This window comes from Stigmatopora argus, chromosome 7 (genome assembly GCF_051989625.1).
Source record: "Stigmatopora argus isolate UIUO_Sarg chromosome 7, RoL_Sarg_1.0, whole genome shotgun sequence".
In the NCBI taxonomy this organism is placed as follows: domain Eukaryota; kingdom Metazoa; phylum Chordata; class Actinopteri; order Syngnathiformes; family Syngnathidae; genus Stigmatopora; species Stigmatopora argus.
This window is the reverse complement of record NC_135393.1, coordinates 1,771,615-1,791,282: the sequence shown is the minus strand read 5'-3', so window position 1 is coordinate 1,791,282 and position 19,668 is coordinate 1,771,615. Positions and strand designations below refer to the sequence as shown.

The 19,668-nt window shown below is 43.0% G+C and overlaps 1 protein-coding gene across 1 annotated transcript in view; it reads left to right on the top strand.

Moving 5' to 3' along the window:
• The first annotated feature begins 5,255 nt into the window (after window positions 1-5,255).
• LOC144076967 (uncharacterized) overlaps window positions 5,256-19,668 on the top strand; it is a 49,268-nt gene continuing 34,855 nt past the window's right edge. Inside the window, exon 1 of the transcript XR_013300836.1 lies at window positions 5,256-6,096. The gene's annotated coding sequence lies outside the window, so the exon portion shown is untranslated. The remainder of the gene's footprint in view (window positions 6,097-19,668) is intronic.

Here is a 19,668-nt window from a genome sequence, read left to right as displayed (position 1 = left end):
CGCTATCGGAATTTTTTTTTTTTTTAATTATTTTTTATTTTTATTTTTTTTTTGGGATGCGGCCCGCTGGCACATTTGGACCGGCCCTCTGAACAATACCAGAGACGCTATCGGATTTTTTTTCCTATTTGGCCTTGAAGACTGGGACATTTTAATCTTGTGTTTGGTTCATTGCACCCCTGCTGAGCCCACAAATCATCCCAGTGAAGCGGGGCTTCGCATTGCTTTGGTGACACGCGCGGGGAGAGTGTTTCCCTTTGATGCATGCGGGCACGTCCACCGTTGCATGCACGAGCAGTGTTACCGAGACATCTGGACGATCGCAGGTGAGGGCGGAGCCCTGGGACCATCGCGGACTATTCAAGCATATTAAAACTGCAACCTGTTTGAGAACGGAATAATGGCGAAAAAGTTAGGTGAGAGAAAAATTGATTCAGAATGCAGGATATTTAACCTGGAGTGGACAAACGATTATTTTTTTGTTCAATGCAAAGAAAAGGCTGTTTGTCTCATTTGTCAAGAGACGGTGGCGGTATTCAAAGAATACAATCTTTGCCGACACTATGAATCCCGTCACAAAGACAAGTACGATAGATTGCAAGGCCAAATACGAGCAGACAAACTCAAAGCGAAAAAGTGGACTACTATCTCAGCAGAACCAGGATTCCGTTCGGGCCAGCTTTTGGGTTGCTAAATTGATAGCAAGCAGCGGTAAGCCTTTCACTGACGGAGAGTTTGTTAAGAAATGTATGGATACTGTCGCGGAGGAGGTGTGTCCCGAGAAGAAAGATGCATTTAATGCCGTAAGTCTGTCGGTGAGTACAATGACCAGACGCGTTGAAGAAATCGGGAGTAATGTATATGCCCAGCTGCAGCAGAAGACGAAATAATTTGACTTTTTTTCATTAGCACTGGATGACAGCACGGACGTGCAAGACACAGCGCAACTGCTCATTTTTATTCGTGGAGTTAGCGCAAACTTTGAGATTTGCGAGGATCTGGCAGCCCTCCAAAGTCTCAAAGGGACTACAACGGGAGAGGATATTTTTGACAAAGTGTGCCAAACCATGGAGAAGTTGGACCTGGACTGGTCAAAGCTAGCTAGCATCACGACTGACGGGGCTCCTAGCATGGTGGCCGAAACTCGCGGTCTAATAATGGGACGCATGAACCGGGAGTTGGAAAAAAGGGGTCTCACCGCCCCGCTACGAGTCCACTGCCAAATTCACCACCAAGCACTGTGCTGCAAAATGTTGACGTAGGATTCTGTAATGACGGTTGTGGTGTCGTGCATAAACTTCAGAGCAAAGGGAGAAGATTGTGCATGGCACAACAGAAAGTTAATGTTCCATGGCTTTTTCTGTTACAAACTGACACCGGCCCCCCATCAGAGAAGGGAAAAGTTATGTGGCCCTCACAAGAAAAAGTTTGGGGCCCCCTGCTTTACATCATCGTTTTGGCAGAAACACCAATCTAGAACGTTCTCTTCACAGGTCAACCTGACTCTGGTGAAAAGTATTTATGGTCAAATCGTTCCTTTGAAATATTTACTCTTGAAGAAAACAGCTGCAAAACACCATATCGCTGTATCTATTTGTAACTGTCCACTTTAAACGGTTAAATGGTTGATCTCCATGGTATTGATAAAACGTGTGATACTCTCCGAACATTAAAATTCACATACATTAAATTACTATTCAATTTCCCCTTAGATTTTAGTCTGAGCAAGTAAGTGACTTCTCTTTTTATCACCATTGAATTTGCAAGACAGATTTTGTCAACAAAATTACACTAAGGATATTCATCCTCTTTTCCCAATTGATAGATCTAACCAAATGTACCCCTGTGGGATGCGTTTCTTTAAAGATTTCCCAATATAGCAAAATTTGCGTCGTCATCTAATTGCTTCTAATGTCAAAATATCTCAATTCTTTTGATGGTTCATTTTACTCCAATAGTTGTCACTTTCGAACAAGAAATAAAACGAAAAAAAATCAAAGTGGAATTTGTTTTATTTCAAAATCCAGGCTATTCGCGTCTGGCCAGTCAGAGCACGTTTAACTAGTTTTAGACGTCAGCGAGAAATTATAAATTTCAACAATTTTAAGGCAATTTTAAGGGTTGCAGGTTATACGCATGGGCGGATTATATGCGAGTAAATACGGTATTTATAGACATAACTGGGATATAAAAGAAATGTCCTGTTTTATACGTTCCTTAAAAATAAAATGCAACCATGACTGTTTGATATTATGTGTCGTACATCACCACAGAGTGCACCAGATGCGATTCCTGCAGGCATTAAAGGAGAGATGTGAGGGTTAAAAAATAATTCCATACCACTTGAGCAAATGGGTTTGGGACAGTGCCTTCTCCTAAAGTTGCCAGCAAACACACTAGCAGACTGAAAGAGAATTGATTTCAATGCCTTTATTGTCAATATACAAGTACAAAGGGATTTAAACCTTCCCCATGAAGTGCACATAAATAAGTAGTCAGAAAAAGATTTATATACAGTAAAAATGAAGTGAGGTAAAAATGTGACTAAAGTGTTTAGCAGCACGTGAGGTAGCTATAGTGCAGTGGCGGGCCGTCCGGGCCTTCAAGGCCTTCTCTGCTGGCCTAAGAAATATCTGAATCATATATTATATTTTGTCCATCAATACTTATTATTCCAAATGGTCTGTTAGCTTCCTTTCATTGCTTTTCCCCCTGGTTGCACTGCTTCCAGATGTGTGTTTTCATATTAAAGCATTTAACCAATCACATTTCAGCCATTATTTGTTGCCAGGATAAGAAATCTGCCTCAAAGCCTTCACAATCAGTTCTGCGGGCTCTGCTGCATTAAACAAGACTGTTGCTTTTAATCAATCAGATTTCGAGTTGGCAACCCCACAATGCTTTTTCGGAGGCATTGCCATTTTGCTGGCTGGGATACGCCATTGCTTTCACCAACTATTATTGGCTAGCTATAGAGAGTAGGCGGGCCAGAGCCATAGTGAGGCAGCCAGAGATCGCAAACTCCACCCACAATGGCCGACAGAGGCAAAAACAAATGGATTTGGTTGCAGATTTGCTCACAAAGCTATTTTCCAGACGGACTTTTCCAGAAAAAAAATGGACATCATTAAGAAAGGGTGGTCAACTCCGAAGCTAGCAAGCCTGTTACAGCCGGGAAAAGGGTGTGTGCGCCACTTTCAGTGCGCTAACTTGGCTGCACAAGCAAATATATTGTTGTGTTGATTTAAAGCCATTTTCAAGACAGACTATGCCGGAAATATGACAGGACAGGCTCTACTTTCATCATTAGCTTCGATGGCGATAGAAAAGAAGGAAGAAAGAAAGGAGGATGGATATTGCGTACAGTTAAAAATGATTTTTGGTGAGTATAATATGGCTATATTCCTAAATAATATTTAATAACATAATTGTGGGCCCGGTTTTGATATCTGAAAAGCTCCAGTGTTTGTATTTAATCACTAAATGCTGCTAGGGAGTGGATTTTACCCCAGTTTAATTTTTGCCGTTTCGCCATTGACGTCCATCGCTGTCTTTTCCCGGGAAAAATCACCCCCCTGGCCTGGTTGTAATGTCTCAAAAGCTCCAGTATTTGTATTCAATCAATAAATGCTGCTAGGAAGTGGATTTTACCTCATTTTAGTGCATTTTTTTGCCGTTTCGCGTATGGACGTATCGACGTTCATCGCTGTCTTTTTACCGGGGAAATGATACTCCGGGCCCAGTTCTGATGTATAAAAAGCTCCAGTATTTGTATTTAATCAATAAATGCTGTTTTCGGCTGGATTTTACCCCATTTTTGGGCAATGTTTGCCCGTACGCCATTGACGTTCATCGCTGTCATTTCCCGGGAAAATCACCCCCCTGGCCTAGTTTTAATGTCTGAAAAGCTCCAGTATTTGTATTTAATCATGAAATGCTGCTAGGAAGTGGATTTTACCCCATTTTTGTGCATTGATTTATTGATTGTTTTCTATGTGTCGCAGCTGTAGCTGCAGTAGAGGTTTTATAGCCATGAAATAGTTTTTGAGGGTTGGATTGATACGTTGAAGGCACTACCAGAAAATGCACGGACCGCCACTGCTATGGTGTTTTAGCGCAAATCTCAAAGGACAATATATGTTAAGACTGAAGAGAAAGTCTGACATTCCCTTTAGTCTCAGCACTGCATTTTTTATCTTGCATTTTATAGAATTAATGATTATCTTTCAGTTCCGTAATGGCTATAGACATTCTCATTCTCATGTTCTCAACCGCTTTATCCTTATTAGGGTCGCGGGGGTGCTGGAGCCATTCCCAGCTGTCTCCGGGCCAGAGGCGGGGGACACCGAGTCGGTGGCCAGCCAATCGCAGGGCACAAAGAGACGGACAACCATGCACACTCACACCCATACATAGGGGCAATTTAGAGTGTCCAATTAGCCTACCATGTATGGTTTTTGGAATGTGGGAGGAAACCGGAGTACCCGGAGGAGACCCACGCAGGCCCGGGGAGAACATGCAAAGTCCACACAGATGGACATGACCTGGATTTGAACCCAGGGGTACCCGGACGTTTGGTCGACGGACACTTGGTCCCCGGACGTTTGGTCGAACGGACGTTTGGTCGACAGACAGTTCGTCGAACGGATGTTTCATCGAACGGACGTTTGGTCGACGGATTCGCCACTATTGACGGCGGTAGACGTCTGATGAACCTTCATTCTCTCTATAACTTGTGCAATACAGCAACTTGCAATACAGCAAGGTGTTGAAATATCAAAATTATCAATAAGATGTGTTAAATGAGTGCTCGGACGTCTGGCTGCCATTGACGGCGGTAGACGTCCGATTCATGTTGACTGCTGCATTACATCCACCTGATGGAGCTCTAATAACAGAAATAGCATCTGCACCTCAGTCAACATGAATCGGACGTCTACCCCCGTCAATGGCAGCTTATTGATAGTGTTTAATTTGGGACAATAATAGTATAAAAGAGGCAGGTTTGTCTATACCAGGGGTGGGCAAACTTTTTGACTTGCGGGCCAGAATGGATACTTAATTTTGACAGAGGGGCCGGCCGGGCCAGGAGCATTTGGACACGCAATGTAATTTATCAAACCTGGGGATTGAAATGTAAGAAAAAAGACATAATTGAAGGACAAAATTTATTTTCAAATTTACCGTAATTACTCGAATATAACACGCAGATTTTTGCTATATAATTAATTCCAATAGTTGGGGGTGCGTGTTAAAATCAATAACTAAAATAAATTACAAATTTTCGATCGAAAAAAGCATTGTCAAACTCACTTTGACGCATGGATTTTACGTCATCTCGTAAAGACGACGCACGGATTTTACGTCATCTCGTAATTTCGATCGAAAATCGGAAAGCCGAGACCACCACTCCCCCCCTCTAGCCTCCTACTCGTCTCAGTTCACCCTCTCTCAGTTCAGTGTTATAATCAATAACTAAAATAAATTACAAATTTTCGATCGAAAAAAGCATTGTCAAACTCACTTTGACGCACGGATTTTACGTCATCTCGTAATTTCGATCGAAAATCGGAAAGCCGAGACCACCACTCCCCCCCTCTAGCCTCCTACTCGTCTCAGTTCACCCTCTCTCAGTTCAGTGTTATAATCAATAACTAAAATAAATTACAAATTTTCGATCGAAAAAAGCATTGTCAAACTCACTTTGACGCACGGATTTTACGTCATCTCGTAATTTCGATCGAAAATCGGAAAGCCGAGACCACCACTCCCCCCCTCTAGCCTCCTACTCGTCTCAGTTCACCCTCTCTCAGTTCAGTGTTATAATCAATAACTAAAATAAATTACAAATTTTCGATCGAAAAAAGCATTGTCAAACTCACTTTGACGCACGGATTTTACGTCATCTCGTAAAGCCAATCGGATGATGTGTTGTGGGAGGAAGAGGAAGTGGATGAAGGAAGCGTGGACGTTGATAGGATTCTCAACGAAGAGATGTATGAGAGGACAGACAAAGAGAGAGAGGAACTCTTCATTTGAAGGATTCTAATGAATAAATTTGTTTGAACAAAACAATCGTGAAACGAAGAAAAAAAGGTAAGATTTCTGATTTTCGTCAGCGGGAAATTTTAGGTGCGCACTATATTCGATTACTGCGTTTTTCCAGATGTTTTTGGCCCAAAATTACCTGCGTGTTATTTTCGAGTGCGCGTTATATTCGAGTGATTACGGTACTTTCAACATTTAGAACATATTATTATTCAACAAAAGAAAGCAGTCTTTAAATTGAGAGTGATGAGCGGCATGTTGTTCTCCAAGTTACACTCCGACAAAGGTCTAGACTAGTGTGTCATCTATCGGGGAAACGAGGGTATTGCAGGGCAAAGGGAAATGAATGAGGTCATTGATTTTTACTACAATTTGGCCAACACCGGCGGGCCGGATTAAAAAGCCTAACGGGCCGTATCTGGCCCGCAGGCCGTAGTATGAAAAACATGTACACACGCCAATACGAGCGAATCCGGCGACGAATAACATGTACACACACCAATAATACGCAACTTATTGATAATTTTGATATTAGATATTAATGCTCTGACATTTACGAAGTCTCTCTCTCTCATGATTATAATTTTGAGAGCGAGTGAAGCGAATCCGGGAGCGAGCGAGCGAAGCGAATCCGCGAGCGAGCGAATCCGGCGACGAATAACATGTACACACACGCCAATAATATATTTATTGATAATTTTGATATTAGATATTTAGATATTAATGCTCTTACATTGTCAATGCAAACTCTCTCTCATGATTATAATTTTGAGAGCGAGAGATTACCTGGTTTATAGCTTTCAACAGTAAACTCTGTCTCTCTCTCTCATGATTATAAATTTAAAAGCGAGCGAATCCGGTGACGAAACGTCCGTTCGACAAAATGTCCGGCGGCGAATCCGTCGACTAAAGGTCCGTTCGACCAAACGTCTGGGGACCAAGCGTCCGTCGACCAAACGCCCGGTCACGGAACCCAGAGCTGTGAGGCCGACGCGCTAACCACTCGTCCCACCAGGCCGCCCCATACAGACATTGTAATATATTTAAAATCAGTGGCGGGCTGTCAGGGGCTTCAAGGCCTTCTCTGCTGGCCTAAGAAATATCTGAATCATATTATATTTTGTCCATCAATACTTATTATTCCAAATGGTATGTTAGCTTCCTTTCATTGCTTTTCCCCCTGGTTGCACTGGTTCCAGATGTGTGTTTTCATATTGAAGCATTTAACCAATCACATTTCAGCCATTATTTGTTGCCAGATCAGATCTGCCTCAAAGCCTTCACAATCATTTCTGCGGGGTCTGCTGCATTAAACAAGACTGTTGCTTTTAACCCATCAGATTTCGAGTTGGCAACCCCACAATGATTTTTCATAGGCGTTAGCATTTTGCTGGCTGGGATACGTCATTGCTTTCACCAACTATGATTGGCTAGTAGGCGCGCCAAGAGATCGCAAACTCCACCCACAATGCCGTAAATATGACAGGACAGGCTAGACTTTCATCATTAGCTTCGATGGCGATAGAAAAGAAGGAATAAAGAAAGGAGGATGGATATTGTGTACCGTTAAAAAGAATTTTTGGTGAGTATAATATGGCTATATTCCTAAATAATATTTCAATTGTGGGGCCGGTTCTGATATCTGAAAAGCTCCAGTGTTTGTATTTAATCACTAAATGCTGCTAGGATGTGGATTTTACCCCAGTTTAATGTTTGCCGTTTCGCCATTGACGTCCATCGCTGTCTTTTCCCGAGGAAATCACCCCCCTTGCCTGGTTGTAATGTCTCAAAAGCTCCAGTATTTGTATTCAATCAATAAATGCTGCTAGGAAGTGGATTTTACCCCATTTTTGTGCATTGATTTATTGATTATTTTTTATGTGTCGCAGCTCTAGCTGCAGTAGAGGTTTTATAGCCATAGAATAGTTTTTGAGGGTTGGATTGATACGTTGAAGGCGCTACGAGAAAATGCACCGACCGCCACTGTTTAAAATATACATTCCCATTTGTGTCACATTCAAAATATACTTCCCTGCCAGAATGTAGGATGACTTTAGGCTTACTGAATAAAGTGCCTGTCACTATCTGATCATGGGGGTTGCGTAGCATTCTTTACAGTAATGTGTGAACAGAGGATAGGGCTCTGGTGTTTGCAGTATAAACAATTGCTCCTGTGTTCTGAGAGTCATAAAAGTTGTTCTAAGAGAAACAAAACATTGTAAAAGCTGTTCTTGACCTGTCTAAATATCCTGTTCCTATAGTTCAAAGAAAGTTGTCATATCTTGAGAATCTTTTACCCTAACAGATGTTTAAGTTAACGCCCACTGGGAGAATTTAAATATTGGAGTCAGATCACACGAGGGTGCCATTTTCCCAAATAAACTGTTGAAAGATGACCACTGAGACTGATCTGCATCTTGTCTGCATTCTGTCCAAAAATCTTTCAGAACAAAATAAACGAACTGTTGCGCTCGTGGGCGGACGACCCCAAAGCAGGCAAATGCACAATCTGGATGTGGAACTTTCTATTTACGGTCTCGTCTGGACTGGCTTGACCTGGGAAACGTGGGTGCGGAGGGCTGTTGGGAGCTTGTGGCGCATGGAGCATGGGTTTCTCACCCGTTCAATCTCGTAGGGGCCGATGAAGTGGGAAGGACAGCTTCTGGGACTCGGTCCTAAGAGGGAACTCTCGGGTGGACAGCCATACCTTCTGACCGACAACCTAGGCAGGTGTGGGGACACGACGGCGATTGGTCTGTCTCTGGGTACGGGTGGAAGAGCATCTGGCCAGGTGTGCTTGGACGGACGTCACAGCATTATTTGCCTCCAGAGAAGGAAATACGGGAGATTGATAACCAAAGGAACACTCAAATAGGAACAGGTTGGAAGAGGAATTAGGGTGGGAGTTGGGAGCGTATTCAATCCAGGCCAGCTGGTCGATCCAGATGGTAGGGTTGGCATGGGTGGTGCAGCGAAGTTCTGCCTCCAGCTGATGGTTAGTGCATTCACACTGATCGTTAGTCTGAGGATGATAACCAGAGGAGAGGCTCACTGTGATGTTTAGGGCTGAACAGAAAGCAGACCAGACGTGAGAGGTGAATTGTGGACCCCGGTCAGAAACGATGTCGGCAGGGATTCCCTGCAGACGGAACACATGCTGTGCAAGTAGGTCGGCCGTCTCCTGGGCTGAGGTAAGTGTGCGGCTTTGGAAAATCGGTCAACTATGGTCAGAATGACTGTTACCTCGTAACTTAGGAAAACATATGATGAAGTCAATTGCAACGTGAGACCAGGGACGACTAGGAATCGGGAGTGGACGGAGTAGACCTGAACTTGGGTTAGCGGAGGAATTGCTGTGGGCATACACAAAGGATCGCGAATCCTCCCTTATTGTTGGCCACCAAAAGAGGTTGGTGTAACACCGCCAGAGTGCGAGCAACTCCTGGGTGGCAGGTCAGGTGGAAGGTGTGGGCCCATTCAAGCACCCTGGAACGAACTGAGGTCGGAACATAAAGATCTTTCTGGATACTTTGTCTTGGATCCGGCTCAGAATCTTGGGTACTCAGTACCTCGGCCTCCAGGCCAGTCATCACACTTGCCATAACACAGGAGGGAGGTAGAATAGTCGGGGGCTCCTCCTCAGAGTCCGTGGGTTGGAAAACGCGGGATAATGTATCGGGTTCCTAGAACCTGGGACATAAGACACTAAAATTTAATCTACAAAGGTACATGGTCCACCTGACTTGGCGAGTGTTCAGCTTCCGGGTTGACTTGATATATTCTAGGTTTTTGTGGTCGGTCAAAACCACAAAAGGCTGCCTTGCCCCTTTCAGGTGGTGCCGCCATTCCTGTAAGGCCAGCTTCACTGCAAGCAATTCCCGGTCCCCAATGCTGTAGTTGCGTTCTGCTGGAGTCAACCTACAGGAAAAGAAGTCGCAGAGGTGCACCTTTCCATCTCCCTGTTTGTGCCGGGAGAGGACAGCACTGACCCCTACCTCCGAGGCATCAACCTCAAAAATAAACTGTAGATTTGGGTCCGGGTGGGCGAGGATGGGAGCAGAGGTAAAACGAGACTTGAGGTTAAATGAAAGAGGCTTCTGCTGCATCCGGCCAATGGAACGGGAGTTTTGTGGATGTGAGTGCTGTGAGGGGGATTGACACGGCTATAGTCCCTGATAAAACGTCTATAGAAATTTACGAATCCCAAAGACCGCTGTAACTCCTTCCTTCGCGTAAGCCTGAGCCACTGAGTGACAATGGGAGTCTCGTAAAAGCACACCATCTCCTGGTGGTTGCCAGATAAGCGGAGGAGAATTGGATCCGTCCGTAACTGTACTCTGCCTAAGAGTAGTGCAGTAATTCTCAGTGGTCTACCCAAAGGCCAAGTCCCGATGCCAAGTCGGGAAGCCACGGAGCAGTCGATAAAGCTCTCGTCAGCTCTGCAGTCGACCAGAGCGGTGGGAATCCCCAGTGGGTAGGCCAGGGGTAGGCAAACCAGTCCTCGAGGGCCGCTGTGGGTGCGGGTCTTTGTTCCAACCGATCCAGCACAGACACTTTGACCAATGACATTTCTGCAGAAAACAAGAAGCACCTGACTGCAATCCACTGATTGCACTTGTAGGACACCAGATTGGTCTTTATGAGTTGGAATGAAAACCTGCACCCACTGCGGCCCTTTGTGGAATAGTTTGCCCACCCCTGGGCTAGGCTCACCAAAGCCTCCCTCTCTATTGGTGAACCGTTGCTTTTACTGCACGAACGGGGAATGTTCTTATAAGGTGACCACTTTCACTGCAGTAAAAACATAATGCTGAACGAAGATGACGGGAGCGCTCCTCTCTGAGAGCCCAGCGCAGCCAAGTTACATGGCTCCGACGTCATCACGGGTAGAGGGGCTACCGCAGCTGGAGTTGATGCCAGAAACGACCGTCAAAACTCATCCTTAGTTGACCTTAAAAGTGACACATGCGGTTTCAGTTTTATTACTAGAATCAAAATTTTATTGTCTTTCACCGGACAAGCACGTATCATGTACAGCGACTGCTCTCACAGCCAAATTTAATTGGCGACCGTTGTACAACCCTGAATCCAGCGACACTCATGCCTTCATGACATGACTGTATCGCTGAAACCGATGTGGTATACAAACCTAGACGAGACATTACTGCTGTCGGGCAGGGGTGTCATATTTGTTGACAGCCTTTAAAGATCAATATGGGAAAATTCATGTTGGCTGTGCAGTAACGACAGCCACAAATATTACAGCGGCTGTAAAACTTGCATCAAATGTCTGCCCAAGCACCTGGGCTTGTCGCTCTCACCCAGGCATGCAAACTATATGTGGGAAGGGCCGTAACAATATTTACTGACAGTCAGTATGCATACATAGCGCAGCCTATACGTTTTACAGGAATCACAAGAACAGGGAAAGAAGTTAAACAAAAGAAATTTCTCATTGACCTCCTGGCAGCTATTCAGCTCCCATCATCGTTGGCTGTTTGTAAATGTGAGGCACAACTTAAAGGAGACAACCCAGTTGTGGTCGGAAATGGATTTGCGGATCAGGCAGTAAAAGCTGTGGATGTCAGAAATGCCATTGTTTGCAAAGATGAGATCATAACTAATGATAGACAAGACTTGCAAGATATTTCTAAGGAACGACAAAACATCTGTCTGACGCAGAGAAGTACTTTTGGATAAAAAAAACAAGGGATCCACCGTAGGCAGCAGTCTCTACAGGGGTCGGGATAACAACCCGTGGCTTCCACAGTCTCTGTTCTCCTGGGCAGCAACTGTGACACGTGGCTTTGCTACGTGTCATCAGAAGGGATGGCTGACCAAATAAACAGGCAGTTTAATTCATTTGGGTTCACGCAATATGCAAAGAATTTTTGTAGACAATGCTCAATCTCATAAAAAAATAATCTACAGGGTAATGTAAGACCAAAAATGTGCTCATTTCCAGAGCCTGAGCATTCATTTCATACAATATATATGGATTTTGTTCAATTGTCTAAATCACAAGGTTACGGATATTGTTTGGTAATCATTGAGGCATTTTCAAAAAAAAATGAAATATTCCCCACAGCCAAATCGGATTCTCTAATGGTGGCTAAAGCACTATCTCATCTCATTTCCTGAACTGCTTTATCCTCATTAGGGTCGTGGGGCGTGCTGGAGCCTATGCCAGCTGACTCCGGGCCAGAGGCAGGGGACAGCCTGAATCGGTGGCCAGCCAATCGCAGGGCACAAGGAGACGACAACCATGCACACTCATACCTAAGGGCAATTTAGCCTACCATGCATGTTTTTGGAATGTGGGAGGAAACCGGAGTACCCGGAGGAAACCCACGCAGGGCTGGGGGGAGAACATGCAAACTCCACACAGGTGGACCGACCTGGATTTGAACCCAAGACCCCAGAGCTGTGAGGCCGACGCACTAACCACTCCCACCACCGGGCCGACCACTAAAGCACTATGTACACATAATACCAACATTTGGAGATATTAGGAGTGACAATGGTTCCGATTTCATGAATAATGTTATAGATAGGTTATTGGAGCGATTTAAGACAAATCTGAAAATACCTTGTATTCATCACCCACAAAGTGCTGGGTTAGTTGAAAGAACAAATAGTACCATAAAAATTAAATAAATCAAAATTATAAAGGAGACGAGGGGACCATGCCTTGACTTTATTGACATTGTAAACATGAATATGCATATCCTACCTTTAGAAGGGAAAAGTCTTGAACCGTTTTGAACTCTTATGGAAGGCCTGACTTGACTCTGAAAGCAAAGGACGCCCTGGACACAATACATGTATTGGCCTATTATATATGAGAAAGACGCTTGAATATTGTGAATATCGCCAGGCCAATGAACTGCCAGATATGCCATTATCCTCACGGCATCATCGACGTCCAATTGGAGACTGGGTCTTCATCAAAGTCATCAAGAGGAAAACGTGGTTGAATGAGCGGTAGGAGGAGTCCTACAAAGTGCTGATCGCTACACACACGGCTGTAAAGGTGGGAGGACGGACCAACTGGATTCATCGGCCCAGGTGAAACACCGACTGCTTGGTGACCTGGCAACAAAGCTCCCAAAGCTCCAACCAGCGAACAGTGTTCTTATGACGGTTAAGTGCTGGTAACCTCTGACCTTCGGGCACTGCAACAATATGGAACACTCTCAACCAACGGCTGATCATCGCAACCAGTCTCCTCGTGATCATGGGGACAATCGTTTATGGCTTCTTCGTTATGAAACTAAATTAGTCAACAGTGATCAAACCATAGCATTCATGTCTTCTTAATACAGATCTATCTAAAGGTAAACCAAACTCTCTCATTTTAGATTCCAAACTCTGAATTAAAATATGGTCAAAAGAGTCTCAAAGCTCTAACAGGTGGTTCCCCAGGATCTTATCACAATTATGCCATGATCGGGCAACATGATAACTCCTGGGGTAAGACAGTAACGTATTCAGAGGAAGATTGGAAACCACATCCAACAACCACTCTGGCCAAACAATGGAAATCTATAATAAAATGGACCCAGTTAGCAGATAATATAGTAATGACAGTGAATATGACTACTCCGCAAAACTCTTCACTCTGTTGAGACCAGGGATATTATCCAGGTCTGGCAAAGGACCCTTTTGTTGATGTTATTGTATGTAAGGATCCCCTAACCCAGCTCACACATACATTTCTGTTGGTCGGGCAACCAAGAAGGTTCATGTATTCGGACCATATAAGGTGTCCCCAAATAATATCAGCTGGCCACGGGCACAGATGTCATAAAAAACATCTGGGTTTCATCTGCACACCAAGCTACTCAAGGGGTTAAGGATGATTGTCTTAAGGCCCTCTTTGCTCCCCACACCCGCCATCCCTGATAATGTAAATTGCAGTTTGTTGGTGTCATCCACAAAAAATGTGACGTTTACTAATGCATCCATGTGTGATACATTCGGAAACACACTCGTAGCTAGTGGATATTTAGAGTGTTCAACCAGCCTACCACGCATGTTTTTGGGAGGACCTGGAGAAAATCCACCCAGGCCTAGGGAGAACATGCACACTTCACATAGGTGGATCTGAGCCCACAATGGATTAAACCCTCGATCTCAGAGTTCTGAGGAGGACTTGCGAACCATTCCTCCACCGGGCATTCATTATGAATATATAACATTGACTGTGGTACCCCTAGTTATGAATGCTTTTCCATACGAAATTTATTCAAGTTAGGAAAACCTTCGATGGGGAACCTTTTCATCCAACAGCCAAAAAATAATCCAATTTAGGAAACGTCAAATGAAATCAAACATCCCACTAAACTTAAATAAAGTTCCTGTATCTGTTTTTGTTCTTTTTTAATTCTTGTGCTAGAGTTGCTTTCTTAGTGGCCTTCGTTTTTATGGAAGGAAGTTGTATCTTCATGATGCCGTGAGTTAGGTTAGCGCACTTTCGGCGGACATGACACCAGGTCCAACAGGGGAGTATAGTGCCAGCACAACCCAAAAATGGCACACTCCTGGCAGATGCCAAAGCTGGCCTGAAATGGCATAGCGGCCACCAGCGGAGTGTGAGCGCGGCCGTCTGACCAAAAGCTCCCTTAGTGGCCACTTTTTTTATCTTCACGTGTTTACTCAGTTGGCACTCGCAATTATAAACCATTGGAAAATGTCTTGGCCTTTCTTATTCATTTTAATGCTTTAAAACATAATTATTGTTTCTCTTTTTTGCATACATTTTCATACATATCTCATACAAAAAAATGTATACTTTTTTAACTTTTAAAGGGTTTAGGTGGTAGTGTTAAAGATCGTGGAACAAATTATGCTAATTCAAAATGAAATATGCTTTTATTTACGAAAAGCCAAGTTACAAAACCACTTTTAGAACCAATTAATTTTGTAAGTAGAAGTACCACTGTAAAATAAATGATCGAACATACAATGATAATTGATGATACAATAATCCCTCGCCATTTTGCGGTTCGACTTTAGCGGCTTCACTACATCGGATTTTTCTCTTTAATTTTTTATTTATTTTATAAATTCATAAAAATTTGATAATCCATCCTGAAACTCACAAGGGTAAGCAAGTCCCCTGTCTTCTGCTTGCTACTAGGACTAGCACTGAAGAAAAAAAAAACTTTTTTCACACATCGTATTACCTAAACTGAAAGGCATTGGATTGAATAGAATTGAATCAATTTGAGGCATATTTTGTAATATCTCAAATACCGTACCGTTGTCCCAATAATTGAATTTATTATTTAAAAACTGCTCAAAAATTTAAATTAATTTACTCAGCTAGAAATATTAATTTTGGGCTCAAAAATTTATTTTTTCCTAGCCCTGCTAATTACAATATATTTACAATAATAAGCCATTATGTTGCTCAAATGCTTCCAGTAACTGTAACCGGATTATTGTTCTCCATTACTCTTACCCTTGAATGGCACTCTAAAACCTAGGGGATAAATTCCGTTGTCTCTTCCACTCCTCTACTGTTGTAGCCATCGACATCTACAACTAAAAACAGAAACTTTAATACATTGACTGCTGATGACAGCGGGAGATGCCAAGTCGAGTTTTAAGTGGCAGTGATCATTCACTTTTAGGAGGGGGTAAGGGACAGCTTGATTTTTGTATAACAAGATGGACGTTTCAAGATGGGAATCACTTTTCCATTTAATGCATGGTGAGAGATTGATAAAATATTTTAATAAGTATTCTAAAAAAAAGGTAAAATAAAATTTACAATAAATATTTAAAAAACTAATGTTTATAGTGTTACCATTGCATTAAAATGGGATGGAGTTCATTCACCGTTGCTGGCATTGAACGAACTTCTAAGTACAGTGCACATCATTATTCAGTACACACTGCAACACAGGAGCCTATGAGCTAATTAAAGTTCGATTAGTTTGGGGGGAAATTACCATTTTAAACTGTTTCACCAGTTTACTACTACTACTACTAATAGACTATTTCCATTCCACCCTGTCCTTGGCATCATACTCCCATACGTACACCAGCCAATTTCAAGTCCTCTCTCATTACATCTATCTCAGTGGTTCTTAACCTTGTTGGAGCTACCGAACCCCACCAGTTTCATATGTGCATTCACCGGACCCTACTTTAGTGTCAAATTAAATATGATTTTTTTCTTTTTTCAAATTCAAGCCATAAATTCCTCACGGGGCACTGATTGATCAAGCAATGTCATGTGATCATCTGCAGCCAGTGATGGTCAAGTGGGTAATTTTATCGTGTATAGATATGATGTGTCGATCTGTCTTGACCTCCGCAGCAGAGGCTCCACCGAACCCCTAGCGTTCGATCGAACCCAGGTTGAGAACCACTGATCTATCTATCTATCTTCTAGGTCGACCTCAACTGTACCTTTTATTGTCTCATGCCTACTCCTATCCAGATAGTCATTCATGTGGAGAACCTCTGCATCTTCATCTCCGCTATTCCTAGGTCTGCCTTTTGACGTTTCCTCATTGGAAAGGCCATACATCATGGATGGCCTTAGCACTGTCCTGTAGACCTTTCCCTACATTGATGCTGACATTCTCCTATCATATAACACCTAATACCTTCCTCTAGTTGTTAAAGCCTACCTGCACATGGTTCTTTACTTCCTGTCCACATTCGGCAGCAGCCTGCATTGTTACCCCTAAGTACCTACGTCCTCCACCTTCTTTATATCTATTCCTTTTAACATCACTGTTTCCCCGGGGATCTTCGCATTTACACACATGTACTCCGTGTTACTCTTGTTCACCTTCATTCCTTTTTTTCTGGACCAGACCTCCATTTCTCTATGTTCTCCTCTACCTGCTCTCACACACAGTAATTAATATCATCTGCAAACATCATATTGCAAGGATCTTCCTGTCTCTCCTCATTAGTCAGGTCATGACCATGGCAAAAAAGAGGCTCAAAGCTGACCCCTAATGCAATCCCACTCAACACCAAAACTCTTCTGTCAGTCCTACTGCTCACTTCACTAATGTAGTACAACTGTCATACATGTCCTGAACTACTCTGTCATACATCTCTGCTATTCCAGACCTTCTCATGCAGTACCACACTTCCTCTTTGGGTACCCTGTCATAGGCTTTCTCAAGATCTACATAGAGAGTTCCTTCTGACCTTACCTGTACAGTGGTACCTCGAGATACGAGCTTAATTCGTTCCGGGACTGAGCTCGTATGTCGATTTACTCGTAACTCAAATGAACGTTTCCCATAGGAATGAAATAAAAACAAATTAATTCTTTCCAACCATCTGAAAAAAAACCCCAAAAACAGGATATTGGATTGGAAAAACATTTTTATTTGTTCTAATTTGCCATCTATTAACAAAGTAACAAATAGCTAGTGGTTTAATAGTACAAAAATGTGTTTAATAGTATTAAAATTAGACAGATTTTGCGGAGGGGAGAGAGGGGTGGAGTTTTTGCACGGCAACGCGCTCGTAACATAACATAAACAAATTTAAATGAACATGGATTACGATTACGAAACAAAAAAAGCTATACTTGCGGGCTAAAAGCTAGGTGGCCGCAGTTAGAGAAACAGATTCACGCCTGGGTGCTTGAACAACGTACTGCTGGGAGGTTTGACAACAGTGCAGTTGCCATGAGATGAATATAAATGACTTTGCGGGAGGACCTTCTTGGTGTTACCGTTTCATGCAATGCAATTGCCTCTCTAGGACAATGTCCCAAAAACTGCCAGCAGACTTCCAAGCCAGGGTAGAGAGTTTTCGTGAGTTCATTGAAAAGCATGTAAGTGAGCACAACATGACACCAGACCGTATTATTAACATGGACGAGGTCCCCCTCACCTTTGACATTCCCATGGGTGTGTCGCAGAGAAAGGACACAAAAGTGTGAATATAGTCACAACTGGGCATGAGAAATCACACTTCACAGTGGTACGGGCATGTTGTGGAGATGAATCAAAATTGCCACCAATGGTCATTTTCAAACGAAAAACCATGCCAAAAATCCAATCCTCCTCGGTTGCAGTCGCCGTGAATGAGAAAGGGTCGATGATCAAGAAATGCTGAATTTATGGCTTACAAAGTGCTACACTAAGCGATCGGATGGCTTCTTTAGAGCACGCAAAGCTCTGCTTGTGATGGATAGAATGAGAGCCCATCACGCCACAGTTCAAAAATAAATTAAAAGTTTTCAACTCCATACCTGCCATCATCCCTGGAGGCTTAACCAAAATACTCCAGCCACTTGATATCTCCATGAATAAGAGCTTTAAGGCAGTCTTGCGTAACCTGTGGGAGCAGTGGATGATGGATGGAGAGCACAACTTCATGGCAACCGGGAGAATGTGCCATGCAACTTTCCTGGAAATCATTGAATGGATCGACAAAGCATGGCCTTCAGTGACAACCGAAACCATCCTGTCGGGATTCAGCAAGGCTGGAATAATTGGAACTGCAACTGACGATGAGTCTGACGTAAGCGACGTAGAAGAGGAAGCAGCGCATCGGCTACCTCCCGAGTTGAGGGGAGTTGTTTAAAAGTGACACTGAGGATGAAGATTTCATTGGATTTAGTGATTTTGAGTGAAACTGATAGTATGGTAAACTTGTCAGCATGTTCTTTATGCTGGAGTTATCTGAATAACTCTTAATATGTTACTTCGTTACTGACATTACCAGGCGTGTCAGTCATGTAACGTTAGGATACCGTACACTTATTCAGCCTGTTGTTCTCTATTTCATTTTATTTTAAATTGCCTTTCAAGATGACATGTATGTTTTTGGTGTTGGATTTTATCAAATAAATTTCCCCCAAAAATGTGACTTATACTCCAGTGCGATTTATGTTTTTTTCCTTCTTAGTTATGCATTTTTTGGCTGGTGCGATTTAGAATCCATAGCAACGTATAATCCGAAAAATACGGTATTTAAATTCTTGGACTACATTGATCGTTTTATCTTGGACAAAAACGTTGGGGGTTAGGGTTAGTTATTCGTCGCTCTTTTTAAGAAGTACATTCAGACAGTCTTAGGTGTGTTTAAGTGTAGTTGGGATTTTTCAAGCCAGTTATTCACGCTCGTCATTGCATCTGTGAGTTCCTGTGCAGCATGTTTTTTGTCTTTTGCGTGGACATATAGAACGGCATCATCCGCATACATTTGGCAGGTGACAGCTGAAGTACAACAGCTTGGCAGATCATTTGTGTAAAGCAGGGGTGTCAAACATACGGCCTGCGGGCCGGAACCGGCCCCCAAGGAGGTTCGATCAGGCCCGCAGGATAATTTGAAAGTGGAAAAAATGCATAAAAGACATGGAATTAATATTTTTAATTCGCTGCAATTCATGGATTATCAGATAAGGGGCGCACTATTTCCATCAGAGTAGAAGACAAGCCGCATCACTGAGACAGACTGAAAACAGTTTCAGGAACAAATACAAGTCCAGACTAGACTAACACCTTTAAAATGCTGCCTTAGATACTGTTTGCATTGAAAGAATACAGCTCTGTGAAGATGAATCCTTACTGTGGTGATTTAAAAAATGTGCACTTTAATGTTAGTCAGCAGCTTCAAAACAAAAGTTGT